Source organism: Chiloscyllium plagiosum, unplaced genomic scaffold, assembly GCF_037043375.1.
Source record: "Chiloscyllium plagiosum isolate Xiang-an unplaced genomic scaffold, Cpla_swu_hap1 HiC_scaffold_38, whole genome shotgun sequence".
Classification (NCBI taxonomy): Eukaryota; Metazoa; Chordata; class Chondrichthyes; order Orectolobiformes; family Hemiscylliidae; genus Chiloscyllium; species Chiloscyllium plagiosum.
This window is the reverse complement of record NW_028270176.1, coordinates 49,455,580-49,472,840: the sequence shown is the minus strand read 5'-3', so window position 1 is coordinate 49,472,840 and position 17,261 is coordinate 49,455,580. Positions and strand designations below refer to the sequence as shown.

Below are 17,261 nucleotides of genomic sequence, written 5' to 3'. Positions count from 1 at the left end.
TGCCTTCACCGGATAGGGCATTGAGTATAAGAGCAGGCAAGCCCTGCTAAAATTGTACAAGAGTTTGTTTCGGCTGCGTTTAGAATACTCTGTACAGTTCTGGTCGCCAAATTATCAAAATTATGTGGATGTTTAGGAGAGAATGCGGAGAAGGTTTACGCAGATGCTGGCTGGTATGGAAGATGCAAGCTCTGAAGAGAGGTTGAGTAGGTTACTTCTGCTTTCATTAGAAAAAACGAGATTGAGGGGACCTGATTGAGGTCTACAATATCATGAAGGGTACAGACAGGGTGGATAGAGATAAGCTTTTTCCCAAGATGAGGGATTCAATAATGAGAGGTCACGCATTCAATGAGAGCGGTGAAACGTTTAAGGGAGATAGACATGGAAAGTATTTTACACAGAGGGTGGTAGGTGCTGGAATGCGTTGCCAGCAGAGATAGTAGAGGCAGGCATGGTAGATTCATTTCAGGTGCGCCTGGACCGATGCATGAGTAAGTGAGAAGCAGAGGGATACGGATGCTTAGAAATTGGGTGACATGTTTAGATAGTTGATTTGGATCGGCTCAGGCTCAGCTGTCCAAAGGGCCTGTTCCTGGGCTGCACATTTTCTGTATTCTTTGTTCTTCTTTGTTCACTACACTACCAACTGTGGGTTACAGGTGAAGTAGTGTTACTTCTGCAGTCATAATTACTTATGCAAGGTAAATTAACTCACACCAGTGTCCAATTGTTTCAACCAAGAGCTGAGTCAACAAGAATGTGAAGGAAATATACAATTGTTTTCATATTAGCTAAAATGTGCATACAAGAATGAAAGGTGTCTGCAGACAATGGTAGATGGTACAGACAAATAGATAAGGTGCTGTGAGGATGTCGGTTAAGCTAGAAATGCTTATACAAGCAGTAGTTATAAGCATTTGTTTCCCATTTCTGCAAAAATAAAAAAAACAAACCCCAATTAAAAGGTAGTAAGGTTCAATATGGTTGGGGAAAGGGAGGAAATGTCACAAGTGTGGTAAATGGATCGCAGTGAAGGAGGACATACCTAACAGTTGACTACAGCCAAGATGTGGTGAAAAGGCCAAGTCAAACCTGTACTTTGTTATGCCCAAGGCCGGATAAGGCAAAAGAGAAACATTAGTAATGGGCACCGGGTTTGGACTAGTGAATCCTATGTACTTGCTAAACTCTGCGAGTCGATTTCAGGAACCACGCTTGCAAGCGTGTAATAAACATACTGATTGCTTCAGATCTTGTCTCGCACTGAAATTATTGAAGTAAGTGGGCTTAGTTTCATATAATTGGGGGATCGTCCGGGATATTCTTCCATCGCCGGGGGAAGTGGCTGGCCCTGGACACTGGGAAGATGCCTCCCATTCACAATTGAGGAGTGGTTTCTTGTCCCGGTTTTGTCCGCTCCCTTGGGAGACTGGTACGAATCCCACAACAGAGACATCTGAATCAGACAGTGAAAGAAGGTCAATAAAAAGTATAGAAAAAAGGGGGCCAGCCAACTCTGTGCACAGACCAACGTCAGAAAACTGACATTTAAGTATTAACTTGGTGGCCGGGAAAAGGGATATTTAATCGCTGAGGGACTGGTGAGGGCCCCGAGAAATGGGGTGTCGGCAGAGTAAGTCGAACTGTCACGGAGTAAAGGAAGAAAAAGTCCCTGGTAACTTTCCTCCTGAAAGTCCGTTGGGGAGGATGTTGAGGGAATGGACAAGTAACACTTGTACAAGGGAAAAAGATAAAAAGAAAATGATTAAATATTGTTGTTTGGTATGGACCAAAGAACCAATCCTTCATCCAGCTGTCTTCTGGCCAAAGTATGATTCGGATGAGGATTGGGTATGTCAGTACTTAGATTTGCATGTGAATAAAAAACAAACTTTTAGTGAAAAAGAGGCGGACTATGCATCCTGTTGGAAGGGAAGTTTGGGAATGATGGTAGTAAAGACAAATGATTCCCCCTCTGCCCCTCCCCCCCAGTCCCTGGGATCCTTTTGCCTGTTTGCACTCCCGCCCCCCGTACCATAAAATCAGATTAGGTGAAAATGGGGGAGGTGGAGAGACAGACAGACAGGGACAGGGAACGGATGACCCACAAGAGGAGAACGAAGGGGCGGTGGGCGGGGATGTTGTTGTTCCCGACCCTCAATCCGCAACAAAAGAAAGGGAAGATAAAGTAGATGGAGAGGAGGCCTCTGGAGTAACGAAACGAAAGCCTAAGGGGGAAAAACAAAAACAAAAAAGGGGAAGAATATAAAGACTTATCCCTTCGCGAGGTACCAATAGGGGACAAAGAGATTGGGTTTGTAAGTGTCCCCCTCACCAGTGGGGAGGTCAGAACATTTAAAAATGAGATGAAGGTCCTGGTTGAGGATCCGGTAGGGCTGTCTGATCAAATTGATCAATTCTTGGGGCCCAGTCTGTATACGTGGGCTGAGTTAATGTCTATTTTGAATGTACTATTTACTGGGGAAGAAAGGGGACTTATATCAGGAGCAGCCATTAAAATATGGGACAGGGAACTTCCCATTGGGAATGGGGATACTGGACAGGGAGTGACGGAGGTTCCCCTCAGAGACACACAGTGGTAAAATCAAAACCTGGAGCATAGGGAAGAAATGATGGAATTGAAAGACCTGATTCCAAAAGGAATAAGAGAGGCAGTTCCGAAGTCGCAGAATTTGACGAAAGCCTTTGAAGTTAAAGAGGAGAAAGATGAGACACCCCCAGCTTTCTTGCAAAGATTAAGAGACTCAATGCGGAAATAATCTGGAATGAACCCTGAGGACCCAATGGCACAGGGTCTTTTGAAAATATATTTTGTGACAAATGCATGGCCAGACACAGAGAAAGATACTGAAGATAGAAGGGAGGAGTGAAACACCATTAGATGAATTGTTAAGAGAGGCACAGAAAGTGTTTGCAAAGAGAGAGGATGAGAGACAAAAACAGAAGGCAAAAATGATGGTAGCTACGATTGATGATGTAGTTAAGAAAAGAATGGAACCAATAGTGAGCAACCGGAGCAGCGGGTGGCAGCATGTAGGAGAGAGAGGGAGAGGGAGAGGGAGAAGACAAGGGGGAGCATTTGATAGAGAGTTCGAGCGACAGGGGCAGAGATGGAAGTCTCCACAGGCAGAATGATGTTATTGCAGAAACTCGGGCATTTTAAGCGGGAGTGTCCTGATCTACAAAGGGTAGAAACGGCAATTCCGCTTATGAATTTTGATGAAGAATAGGGGTGTCAGGGGTTCGTGCCCCCGGGGAGCCACGAGGAACTGTTGATAAACTTGAAAGTGGGACCCTGTGGGGAAGAGGTAGTCTTCATAGAAGATACGGGGGCAGCACGGTCATCACTGAATTTTAAACCAAAGACAGTAGGAATGTCAACACGGTCAATTACTGTTTCCGGGGTAAAAGGAGAACGATGTCCTGTTCCAGTATTTGAACCTATGATGATAGAAGGTCTGAAGGATACAGTCACAGGGGAACTGTTGTATATCCCTGATATAGGAAGTAACTAACTAGGCAGAGTTTTAATTACCCTCTTAGGACTGGAGATTTGAATTCAGGAAAAAGAATTAGTTGTACAAATGGCAATGTTGACAGAAGACGTGGAGAGAGAGGTAGACTCTATTATATGGGCTAGAGAAGGGAATCGTGGAAAAATACAGATCCGTCCCCTAGAAATAAGTTTAAAAAGGAAAGGGGACGTTGTTTATGAGCGACAATATCCCATTTCCATAGAAGGTAAACGGGGACTGTAGCCAGTAATTGAGGGGCTAGAGATTGACTGTTGGAGCCATGTATGTCTCCTTATAATATCCTAATTCTACCAGTGCGAAAATCCGATGGAACTTATCGATTGGTGCAGGATTTGAGAACATTGAATCGAATAGTACAGATCAGGCACTCAGTGGTGCCAAATACGTTATTAAGCAAGATTCCTCATGACCACAAATGGTTTACTGTGATAGATTTAAAGGATGCCTTTTGGGCTTGTCCCTTGGCGGAGGGAAGTAGGAATTTTTTGCCTTTGAATGGGAAGATCCCAAGACAGAACGGAAACAGCAATACCGGTGGACCGCGCTCCCCCAGATGTTTACGCAATCCCCGAATTTATTTGTACAGATGCTAGAACAAATATTGGAGAAATTTAGCAGCCCCAAGGGGACTACCCTGTTGCAGTATGTAGACGACCTCTTAGTATCAGGAATAAGAAGAGAAAGAGTAGTAGAAGCCACTAACAAATTATTGAATTTTCTGGGCCAGCAGGGCCTGCGAGTATCTAAAAACCAAATACAATATGTGGAGCGAGAAGTGAAATACTTGAGACATTTAGTTAGTGAGGGAAAACGAAAGATAAGCCTGGAACGGTTAAAGGGAATATTGGGGATTCCACTGCTCAGGACCAAACGGGAATTACGTAATTTTTGGGTTTAACGAGATATTGCAGATTGTGGATTGATTCTTACGCTCAAAAGAGGAAAAAAATATATCTCAAACTATTAGAGAAGGAACCAAAGTGTCTGAGTTGGGAAGAAGAGGAAAATGAAGTATTTAAGAATTCAAAAGTGATCTAATCCATGCCCCCATGTTAACCTTACCTTCTCGAGATAAACCTTACCATCTTTTTGCTACCGTAGATAAGGGAGCGGCTTTGGGAGTATTAATCCAGAGGTGGGGAGGAATGAAACAGCCAGTAGCATATCTTTCGAAGCTATTGGATCCAGTATCCCGGGGGTGGCCTGAGTGTGTGCAGGCTGTGGCTGCTACTGCACTGTTGGTGGAGGAAAGCAGGAAGCTTACATTTGGGGGAGTCCTAATAGTAAGCACCCCACACCAAGTGAGAATGATCCTAAACCAAAAAGCTGGGCGATGGTTGACAGACTCGCTGGTTCTGAAATATGAGGCAATATTAATACAAAAGGATGATTTAGTGTTGGTCACGGACAATTGTTTAAATCCAGCTGCCTTTCTTTGGAAAGGGGAAGGAGAATCTCCTCAGAATCCAGAGCACGACTGCCTTGACATTATAGAATACCAAACTAAGGTCCGCATGGACCTGAGAGATGCTCCGCTTCATGTAGGAGCCTGACTTTTTATAGACGGATGATCCCGGGTGACTGAAGGGAAAATACATAATGGGTATGCAGTCGTAGACGGGACAAATGGTAGTGTGGTAAAGGCAGGAAGGTTGCCAAATGGGTGGTCAGCTCAGACCTGCGAACTCTATGCATTGGAAAGCGCCCTTAGGGCATTAGAAAATAAAGAGGGAGCAGCATACAGTGACTCTAAATATGCATTTGGTGTTGTGCACACTTTTGGAAAGATATGACAGGAAAGAGGACTGATCAATAGCCGGGGGAAGGAATTAGCAAATGAGGAGTTGATTAAACGGGTCTTGGAGTCCCTATTACTCCCCCCTCCCCCCCCCCCCCCCCCCCGAGAAATAGCGGTAGTGCATGTAAATGGTCATCAGAAAGGAAATGAACCAGAAGTTAGGGGGAATAGATTAGCCGATGAAGTGGCTAGGGAAGCCGCCCTGAACCCACAAGGGGTGCTGATTCATTCCCTAATACCTATTGTCCCTGATCCCCGGAAGCTCCTATATTTACTGAACGAGAAGAAAAATAATTGAAAGATTTTGAGGCTGCAAAAAACAGCAGACGGGCAATGGATGTTACCTGATGGACGGGAAATGTTAAGCAAAATGACGATGCGAGAAATTATGGCTGTCCTACACCAAGGCAGCCATTGGGGAGTACAAGCAACGTATCTTTTAGTTCTTAGGGAATACGGATGTAAAGGAATATATACCATTGCTAAACAAATATATGAGGAATGTATAATATGCAGAAAGTTAAATAAGAAAGTCTTGAGAAAATAGACCCCGGGAGGAAGAGACCCAGGATTCAGACCCTTCCAGAGTATACAAGTAGATTATACTGAACTACCCAGAGTAGGAAGACTAAAATATATGCTGGTCATAGTAGATCAACTATCTGGTTGGGTTGAGGGATACCCCCCTAGCTACCGCCACTGCGAGTGTGGTGTCTGAAACAATATTAGAGCACATAATTCCCCGATATGGGCCAGTGAACGGTATAGAATCCGACCAAGGATCTCATTTTGCCTCTAAAGTGTTACAGGAGATAATGAAAAGGTTGGGAATTTCCTGGGAGTTCCATGCTCCATGGAACCCACCATCATCAAGAAGGGTTGAGAGAATGAACCAAACACTCAAACGACAGCTCTCTAAATTGATAATAGAAACCAGACTCCCTTGGACCAAATGTTTACCGATAACTCTCTTGCGAGTATGAACAGCCCCAAGGAAAGATTTGGGACTATCCCCTATGAAATCATATTCGTTCCCTTACCTGGGAACGAACGGGGAATTGACAATTCCCGAAACTAAAGACTTGTTCTAAATAAATATATATTCTGGGCTTGTCCACTTCTTTGTCTCTCCTCAGGAAACAGAGTTTATTGGCACAGACTCCGCCCCTTGAATTCACCGTTCATCCCATGCGGCCAGGAGATTGGGTCGTGGCAAAATCATGGACAGAGACTAAATTGCAGCCGGACTGGGAAGGGCTGTATCAGGATCCTTTGATTACCGAAACGACAATAAGGACAGCGGAGAAAGACTGGACTCACTACACTCGGGCCAGTGAAATCTCCAGGTGAGGAAGAAGTCTGGACAGCCGAATCAACGCAAGACGCGCTGAAACTCAGGCTGAAGAGACTTAGAGTAACTGATTATACAGAGGCGACGCAGGCGCGGGATTATTTCTGTAGGATTGTGTATTAAGGTTTTTTGTGCTTCAGCACAATGTTTAGAATGCTGGGGATGCTTAGAGTTATGATGCTAGCTCTCTTAGTAATGGGATTTTGTCAAATATAATTTTCATATGTGTTATTAACGGTCTCTGAGTCTGATAATCCGCAAGTAATAGACCTGATGCATGTAGCTTAGTAAATTGTGGGGATGTAGATAATCAGAGACAGTACCGCAGCTCAGAGATACATCTTAAGTCCTTTGGGGATGGTACTTGGTATAATAGTCTTGTCACAATACACAGGGCCACCTTCCGATCACCTCTCGATTGTCCCGATAAAGAGCGTAACCCAATATACCTAATGATAAAGAAAACCATATGGCACAAAGCAATTCTCGGGGTGGGGGTGGAGCACCTATGAGATACAATTAGATGAAACATTTGGGACAGAAATGTAAGCAAATGGGAAGGATTTCTAGGGCTGTTGTTTTCAAATTAGTGTAGGACAGGGAAAACGGGCAGAATTATTGGATACTGAGCTGAAAATGTGTTGCTGGAAAAGCGCAGCAGGTCAGGTGGCATCCAAAGAACAGGAGAATCGACGTTTCGGGCATAAGCCCTTCTTCACGAATCGGGCATAAGCCCTTCTTCAGAACTATTGGATAATAAGTTACAACCTTTCACCCCTCCCGATGATCCTGAACTAGTAAAAATTATAGAGATAAATGACTTGAAACAGACCATTGAAATACAAACTAGGTACGGGGATGCAAACACCTGGTTTGAATGGGTAAAGTATACTGTAAAAAGTCTGAACAAGAGCAATTGCTATGCATGTGCCTCCGGTAGGCCAGTGACCCAGGTGGTTCCCTTTCCGCTCGGGTGTAAGCGAGACAGGAAGGGCTTGAAATGTATGATAGCCCTGTAACAGGATAAGACTGCATGGAATGATATGAATTGTACCTCCCTATCTCTGATGTTCGCTCCCTTGGAGAAGAAAGATTCAAAAGACCCCCTACTTTTTCAGCTGCAGTCGGAAATCACACGATGTGTGTGCATAGACGAGATACAAGTCAGTCTAGAGATTTGGGGAAGCTGAAAGTATGTTCAGAGATTAAGAATGTTTCCGAAACGGAGAAGGGAGGGAACTACTCAGCACCAAAGGTTCCCCGAGCGGGTCTGTGGTGGTACTGTGGTGGCAAAATATTGAGACCCACCCTACCACCGGATTGGAGAGGGATATGTGCAATTGTACAATTGGTAATTCCATTTACCCTGGCATTTGAGAAGGAAAAGTTAGTAGGGAAAAAGGGAAGGGATAAGAGATCACTGTTAGACACTTCATTTGATGACAGGATTTATCTCGATTCTGTAGGACTCCCTAGGACGATACCTGATGAGTTCAAGGCTCGTAACCAGATTGCAGCAGGCTTTGAGTCAGCTCTCTTTTGGTAGGCAACAACTAATAAAAATGTACATTGGATAAATTACATTTTCTATAATCAACAGCGATTTATAAATTATACAAGAGATGCAGTTAAAGGAATATCAGAACAGTTTGATGCAACAAGTAGGATGGCATGGGAAAACAGAATGGCCCTTGATATGATTTTAGCGGAAAAAGTGTGTGTGTGATGTTAGGAGGAAGCTGTTGTACCATTATTCCTAATAACACTGAACCTGATGGTTCAATTACTCGGGCCTTAAGGGGATTGACTACCTTAGCAGAGGAACTGGCTGAGAATTCAGGAGTAGATACATCTCTCACGGGATGGCGTGAATCATGGTTTGGAAAATGGAAGGGGTTGGTGGTTTCCATCCTTACTTCCCTGATAGTAGTAGCCGGGGTATTGGTAGCCATTGGCTGTTGTATCATGCCCTATAAACGAGGACTCACCCAAAGACTGATTCAGACAGCCTTAGTAAAACAGATACCCCTAAAATGGAATCAGGCAGAGGAACTTTGTCGATTAAATAATGAGGGGATGAGTGAGACCAAGATGGATGAAATCTCCAGAATGATGCTTGCGAATTTTGGGGGCAATGCTTAAAAGAAAAATGCAGAAGATAACAAATTGTAATTAAAGAAAAAGGGGGAAATTTTGGGATACAGGTAAAGTAGTGTCACTTCTGCAATCATAATTATTTATGCAAGGTTTATGCACTCACACCAGTGTATAATTGCTTCAACCAAGAGCTGAGTCAACAAGAATGAAAACTATGTGAAGGAAATATATAATTGTTTTTGTATTAGCTAAAATGTGCTTACAAGAATGAAACGTGCCTGCAAGCAATGGTAGATGTTACAGACAAGGAGATAAGGTGCTGTGAGGATGTAGGTTAAGCCAGATATGCTTGTACAAGCAGTAGTTATAAACATCTGTTTCCCACTTTTGCAAAAACACAAAAACAACCCCCAATTAAAAGGTCATAAGGATCAATATGGTTGGGGAAAGGGAGGAAATGTCACAAGGGGGGAAAGTAGATAATAGTGAAGGAGGATATACCTAACAATGGGCCACAGCAGGATGTGGTGAAATGGCCAAGTAAGACTTGTACGTTATTATGTACAAGGCCGGATAAGGCAAGCGAGAAACAATAGTAATGTGCACCGGGTTTGGAGTAGTGAGTCCTATATAAGGTATGTATTTGCTAAACGCTGTGTGCCTTATTCCAGGCACCACGCTTGCAAGCATCTAATAAACAAACTGATTGCTTCAGATCTTGTCTTGGGCTGAAATTATTGAAGTGAGTGAGCTTTGCTTCTCACAGTCTGTAATTTAAATTTACTGTGTTTTCTATTCTCTCAAGTTCTCATATTAATTGCTCCTCGTTTTCTTCATAACTTTGAGACAAATCTCAAAATTCCGGCCACAATAAAAGCGATATGAATTATAAATTAGTATCTGACAAGAGAACCAATGAACAGCTACATAGACCTCTTGAACATGCAGTTGGGCATTGAGAACAGAGGATCAGTGGTTAGCACTCGTGTCTTACAATGTTATGCACTTGGATTTGATTCCATCCTCGGCCACATGTTTGTGTGGAGTTTGCATGTTCTGGTTTTCTCCCACAATCCAAAAATGTGCAGGTTAGGTACATTGGCCATGCTAAGCTGCACGTTCTGTTCAGGGATGTGTAGGTTATGTTCATTAGTCAGGGGTAAAAGTCCAGTAATCTGAGAGCAGAATGGTGCTGAGTGGATTATTCTTTGGAACGTCAGTGTAGACTTGTTGGGCCAAATGGCCTGTTTCCACACAGTAGGGATTCCATAAACATAGAATTGTGTTTTGCTAAACATAACTGACAATTTTTTTAAATGTTGCATTTAAAACTTATCTTTAACTGTTAATTGTCAATCTTGTAAAATATCTCAATGTTACTGATATCAATGTTCAAACAAAACACTGCACATAAAGCCACACAAAGATCTTCATGACCATCTAATTACTGTTCAGTGGAATAATCACAGTAAAATTTTATTGATTCTGAGATCAATCCCCACTATCACAGTAAGGATCTGGTTATCATTCCCTTCAATAAATGCAATCGTTGTCCTCTGGTACTTCAGTTCAGTCGTTATACACCACACTGGCTGTTCAAAGCATGGTTATTCTTTATTATGAAGGGCCAAGGGTTCTAACGGCAAGAGATGTTGTTCGATCTTATTTGCTGCACGTTCTCAAACAAGTTTTCACTATAAATATTGCAAAAAAATGTGTTTATTTGGTCTTGTTCAACTGCTGATCCTAACATTTTCAGTTCATGTTCATTAAGCATATTTGGAGAAAGTTAGGAAAGCTGTGGTGTTGGAGAAGTGCAGGCACATTCAAAGAGCAGGAATATCGAAAAGATTCCTGATGAAGGGCTTATGCCCAAAACGTCGATTCTGCTTCTCCTTGAATGCTGCCTTACCTGCTGTGCTTTACCGGCACCACGCTCTTGCCATTAGAAATATTTGACTGAATATTCAGAGACAATACCAGAAGTTAACTCTGTCAATTTAATTTACTGTGCTTTCTATTCACTGAAGTTTTCATGTTAATTGCTCCTCTTTTTCTTCTTAAATCTGATACAAATTTCTAAATAAAGAACACATTAAAATTCACATGAATTATACATTTACATTCGCGACAAGAAAACCAATGGAAGGCGATATAGAATTCTTGAACAACCTACACATTTGAATGAAAAAGCAATTCCTTCTAAAAAATGTTTCCATGTCTATATCTTTTTCTCAATTCAATAATCCTGCAAATAGTTTATAATTGTCAATTGATCTCTCTGAATGAGTACCTAATCAATGTCAATGTAACAGCTGAAACATTAATAACAGATTGATAACTGGGTGTTAAAGACATTATTTGGAACCAACAAATGTTTGGTATTTACTAGAATTCCACCAGAAAACATTCTTGAATCATAGTACAAGAAGTGAGATTTGTGAGAGATGTGCAAACCTTATTTTTAAATGAACAAACTCCAATATTTTCAAAGCATTTCAATCTTACGGTCAAAATGAACAGGTGAATGGAAAAATAAAACAAGTTTCTGACAATTCATAAACTGAACAACAATTACATATTCACTTTGATCCAAGGACAGAGGAATATTTAGATGAATCACAACATTTAGTTACAAAGTAGGCAATCAGCTGACTGACAAGTAATAGGTGGTAGCATTTGTTAGTTTACTGAAGAAGATATCAACTTTATTTCCAATTTATAGCACGAGAGAATAATGTTTAATGTGTTTCAATTTTTTGGACTTGCCCCTTTGCAACAAAAAAGATCAATCTCATTACTTAGACATCGTAATCTTTAATTCTGCAACATTTTCAAATATTCTCCAGGAACTTATAAGCAACAGAATTAGATACAGGTATCCCCACTATCCGAAAATAGAGCGTTATTATGAAACCATACATAAACTGAAAAGGTGTAGATCGAAGGAGCATTAATTTATATGGGAAACACCTCCCCTTTTTTTCGTAAAAGTGAAAATCCTTTTCAGATTTCTTTCAGTTAGAGAAAACAGGGACCGATGTAAGTCTTTTGTAAAAGCAAAGTGGCTAAAGCGAATTTTCCAACACATATTTCTTGGTAACCTGACACAAGTAAGTATCAGATTTTGTGATTATTGATATAACAGATAAAAGCAGGTCTAATGTTGGATTGAAAAGAAACTCAGTCTGTGCTTAGGTACTCTCTAATCACCATTCAGATAGCTCTTGATATATTTCTGGTGAAGGTGTGATTTGAAACCTTCCCTCGGGTCTGGTAATAGAGACAATGCCACAGCTCCACAGGCTTCTTTCATAATTTTCCCAGTCAGGACGGCAGGACTGCAATATTATGTTTAAAGTGGTTACACAAATGAAAACTAATCAGCTGTTTATTGTAGTAATTCGAATGGGAATTAATTAGGTACTTTCTGTGTGTAATGGACTGGAAATTAAACAATATTTTACAATAACAATAGAATAAATGAATGATAGTCTTAAATGAAGAGGAATCTCGTGACAATTCTTTCATAGACACATTGACAAATCTGCGTGATCATTGTACTTTAATTTTAAAAATGCATCAGTCATTCAATGTGAATATTCAGCCGAAGACAAGTTCCCTTCCTTTCAACAATGTACAACTTCCACAATTTCAAAATGAACAGGCATTGATAAAGGAAGGAACAAGCAGATGTTAATTCTATTTTCTTCACATAAACGTGTGATTAATTTAAGTAAGTTTCATATATGCAAAAAGGAGACTCTTATTGTGGTTCAAAATACAATAAATGTGAGCATGAAGTGAAATGTAATCAAATCAATTCAACTGTGTTCTCTCAGTTAAAATACAGTTCAATATTCAAAGTAGTCGAGTGATTGTACACTGCAATATCTTTACATTAATTCAGTGCTGAGACATAATTCCACATTTATACCCCTTATAGTGAAGCAAACTTGTGCCAGGAGTCAGAGGAGGTAGGGGAGGTCCTTAATGAGTACTTTGCTTCAGTATTCACGAGTGAGTGGGACCTCGTTCCTTGTGAGGACAACGTGAAACAGGCTGATGTGGTCGAACAGGTTGATGCTAAGGCGGAGAATGTGCCGAAAATATTTAAAAATCATGGGGATAGATAAGTCCCCTGGGCCAGAAAGGATATAACTTAGGTTGTTATGAGAAGGGAGGCAAGTGATTACTGTGTTTTGGCAATGATCTTTGCATCCTCACTGTCCACTGGAGTCATACCAGGTGATTGGAGGGTGGCAAATGTTATTCCCTTATTCAAGAAAGGCAATTGAGATAATCCTGGGAATCATTGATGAGACAGTCTTACATCAGTTGTGGGCAAATGTTTGGAGAGAATTCTGAGAGACAGGATTTATGATTATTTGGAAAAGCATAGATTGATTAGAAATGGTCAGCATGGCTTTGTGAGCGGCAGGTTATGCCTCACAAGCCTCATTGAATTATTTGAGGTTGTGGCAAACACATTGGTGAGGACAGAGTAGTGGATGTGGTGTATAAGGATTTTAGCAAGGTGTTTGATATGGTTCCCCATGGTAGGCTCATTTAGAAAGTAATGAGGCATGGGATATAGGGAAACCCGCCTGGTTAGATAATAAATTGGCTGACCCATAGAAGACAGGGTGAGACTAAATGGATAGTTTTCAGCTTGGAGCACGGTGACCAATAGTGTTCTGAAGGGATTAGTTCTGGGACCTCGGTTCTTTGTGATTTGTGAAGTTATTCATTTTGGAATATCAAATTTGAATGCATATATTCAGATTAAATGCAGGATTCTTGACAATATGGAGGAACAGAGGGATCGTGGGGTGCACGTCCATACATCCCTCATAGCTGACATCCAAGGTGATAGGGTTGTTAAGATGGTGCATAATGTGTTGGCTTTCATTAGCGGGGAGATTGAGTTTAAGAGCCACGAGGTTATGCTGCAGCTCGATGGATCCCTGGTGAGACTACACTTGGAATATTGTGTTCTGTTCTGATCACCTCATTAGACATAGGATGCAAAAGCTTTAGAGAAGGTGCAGATGAGATTTATTAAGATGTTGCCTGGACTGGAAGGCATGTCTTATGAATAAAGGTTGACAGAGCTGGGACTTTGTTCATTGCAGTGAAAGAGGATGATAGTTTACTGGATAGCTTTGTGGAAGATGATGAGAGAGATGGGTAGAGTGGACAATGAAAGACTTTTCCCCACAAAGTGGCATAATTTTAAGATGAATGGGGGAAGTTGTGGGGAGATGTCAGAGACAGTTTCTTTATCGATAGTGGTGAGTGTGTGGAATGCACTGCCAGTGGTGGTAGTAGATTCAGATCCATCAGGGACATCTAAGCGACTCTTGGATAGGCACATGGATGACAGTAAATGAAGGGCATGTTGGTTAGTTTGATCTTAGAGTTGGATAAAAGGTCGGAACAACATCCTGGCCAAAGGGCCTGTTTTGTGCTGTACTGTTCTATATTCTATGGACTGAAATGAACAATTATTATATATTAGCAACATATAGATTTTCAAAATTCTATTAGCATACTTAAGAATAATGATAAATTTCATCTTGCTATTTGACTGTGCTATCTGCAAAAATGAAGAGGAATTGTTGCAGGGAAAGCAATTAGGTTTTTCTAAATTTATAAGGCTGGGATTACACAAATCATTCAAACGAGGAAAAGTCATATTTTTAACAGTGCGCGTTGCATCAGAAATAATGGATTCTTTTGTAGGTGTGTTGATTGGAAATAAAATGGATTTTTATATTACTGTATAGGTACTAGGGAATATTGGATTACATTCAAATATAAACTTCACTGTAGTTGTTAGCAAGACTAAACTAAAGCATACTATAATTATTGTCATGCAAATGCCTTAACAATTACTCTTAGATTCCTGAAAAAAAGGATATATCGTACCATTTTTCAAACAGTCAATAAATTAAATTGTGAACCTCAGTATACTTGTTACCCAGACCAATTATTATGCAATTATTGTAATGGTAATGACTTGATAACTAATGCTAAAACCTAAACAGGTAAATTGGTTCTATACTTTGTCAGCATGTTGCTCTGAAATTGATTGGATATTTATTAAGATCGGTAAACTGAGGGACAAAATATAATAGCTCGCTTGATAGAATTGAAGGAAAAAAATGAGACAGTGCTTATTGAACAGGATTGTTTTTGTTTAAAAATGCAGTTGATGCAAGAATAATATATTTTCCTCCATTGGTTTTCTTGTAGAGACATGTTTTTTTTTAATTGTCATGATTCAAGGTTGAGACACTTGCGTCAGAGTCTGCAAATGGGAGAGTGAGAGAGAAATATTTTTTTTAAAAAGCAGAAAGGAAAGGAACTGGCGAGCAGAGGAGCTCCAACTGTAGTGTCTCACCCTGCCAACATCTTATTGGGTGAGCTGGAACGCAGACGAGTCAAGCAACAAGCTGACACAGTCATACGCACAGAATTATAGCTTACAATGTCCTAGACACCATCGTCACCATCTCTGTATGTCCCGTCCAACCAGCAGAACATGGATGTAACTGAAATGCTGGAACATGCAGGGTTATGGACTAAGATCTGCAGAATGTGATTAATGTGATTTATTTGACATTTCTCCAGAATATTAAACTCCAGTCCAATTTGAAAAGTTACTATCGTCATCAGACTTGAACTACAAATGTCAGAAAAAAAATTATCAGAAAGTTACAGCACACTTGGCCAATCCTGGGTATATGCTGACTGTAATAGAACTCCCCAGGCTTTACAGCTTCTTGTACTCACCATTGAGAGTAAAAATGTCAGACTGAACTCTGCCCTCTATGCTTTTATAATCTGTTTTTTAACATATTTCTTTGGCAGCTGCACACCTTTCCTTGTTTTTTTCCCAGCTCAAACTCCATTCCCCGTGGCCTTGAGGGACTACCATTTCTGCCATTTAATTTCTCCTGCCATCCCCCGTGTGACAGATTGTCTTTTTGTCCTTGTCTCACCCCCACCTTGCTCACAACCTGTTACATTTCTGATGGTTCCCAGACCTCTGTAACTTTCACTGCGCCCCCTGGGTCAATGGCGCGAGTTTTGAATTCTTTTCCTCCTGAGATAATCAGAAATTTTTCCGGTTGCAGTATCCCCCAGATTTTATTTTGTGTCAGAGTCATGTATTTGTGAGCCTTCATCCACAATTCCCAGCATTTGGATGTAATTTGTGACCCTCCCACAGATGTGTAACGTTACTGGATTGGCTATGCTAACATGGCCTGCAGTGTGCAATTTAGGTGGGTTGGGCGAGCCATGGTTAATGTGGGATTATGGGGGTAGGGTGGGTGAGGAGGTCATTGCAGACTCGATGGGCCGAATAGACTCTTTCTGCACCCACTGGATTCTGTGATTCTAACTAGTTGTGATTGTTGTCATGTTTTCCTCATGCCAGGTTCATTCAACTCATACATATGATTCTGTGGGTGCTCACTCACTCATTTCCTTCAGTTTTGCATCAATTTCACACTGAATGTGAGGGTGGGAATGGATTTGTAAATATAAATACTCCAACCATAACCCCTCACAGGTCAGGCCCTCAACTTTGCTCTGCCATTCATGATGATCATAGCTGGTGTGTACAATTTTCAAAACACTCTAATTTCATCAATAAACTCCTCTGCAACAGACAAGATGAGTGTTTGAAAACTAAACATCTGCAAGTGCTGGGAAATCAGAAAAAAAAAACAAATTGCTGGAACAATTCAGCAGATCTGGCAGCATCTGTGGAGAGTGAACCTTTCAGGACCAGTGACCGGTCAGGTGACCAGCTGCAGCTGACCATTCTGCCTGTTCTGGAACACTCTCTGGAAGAGGTTCTGGTGTGAGATTGTCAATAATAACTGAGAGAAAACAGGAGGACGGGCTCAATTAGAATAAGGAATTCACTTAACCCTCCCAGTGGGACACTCACCGACACAGTCACACTGTAGAGAGGCTATTCACCTGCCCCACGTATGGGAAGGGATTTACTCGATCTTACAATCTGCTGAGGCACCAGAGATAGCACAGTGGTTTTAGACCCTTCACCTGCTCCATGCGTGAGAAAGGATTCATTCAAATCTCTCACCTGCGGAGACATTAGTGCATTCCCACCGGGGTGAGGCCATTCACCTGCTCAGTGTGTGGGAAAGCATTCACTGAGTCCTCTGACCTGCTTAAACACCAGCGAGCTCACTCTGGAGAAAGATCATTCACTTGCCCCCAGTGTGGGGGAGATTCACTCAAATGCAGCCCACACAGAGGGAGAGGCCATTCAGGTGCTCAGTGTGTGAGAGAGGATTCAGTGATTCATCCTGCCCCCCCACGCCGAGACCCCAGTGAGCCCACACAGGGGACAGCTCATTCAGATGCTCAGTGTGGGAGAGGGGATTCAGTGATTCATCCCCTCCAGGGGCTCTGG

General features: G+C 41.5%; 1 long non-coding RNA gene across 3 annotated transcripts in view; it reads left to right on the top strand.

Moving 5' to 3' along the window:
- LOC148139494 (uncharacterized) overlaps positions 1 to 17,261 on the top strand; it is a 1,679,690-nt gene that overhangs the window by 648,881 nt on the left and 1,013,548 nt on the right. The gene's annotated exons all lie outside the window — the stretch shown is intronic.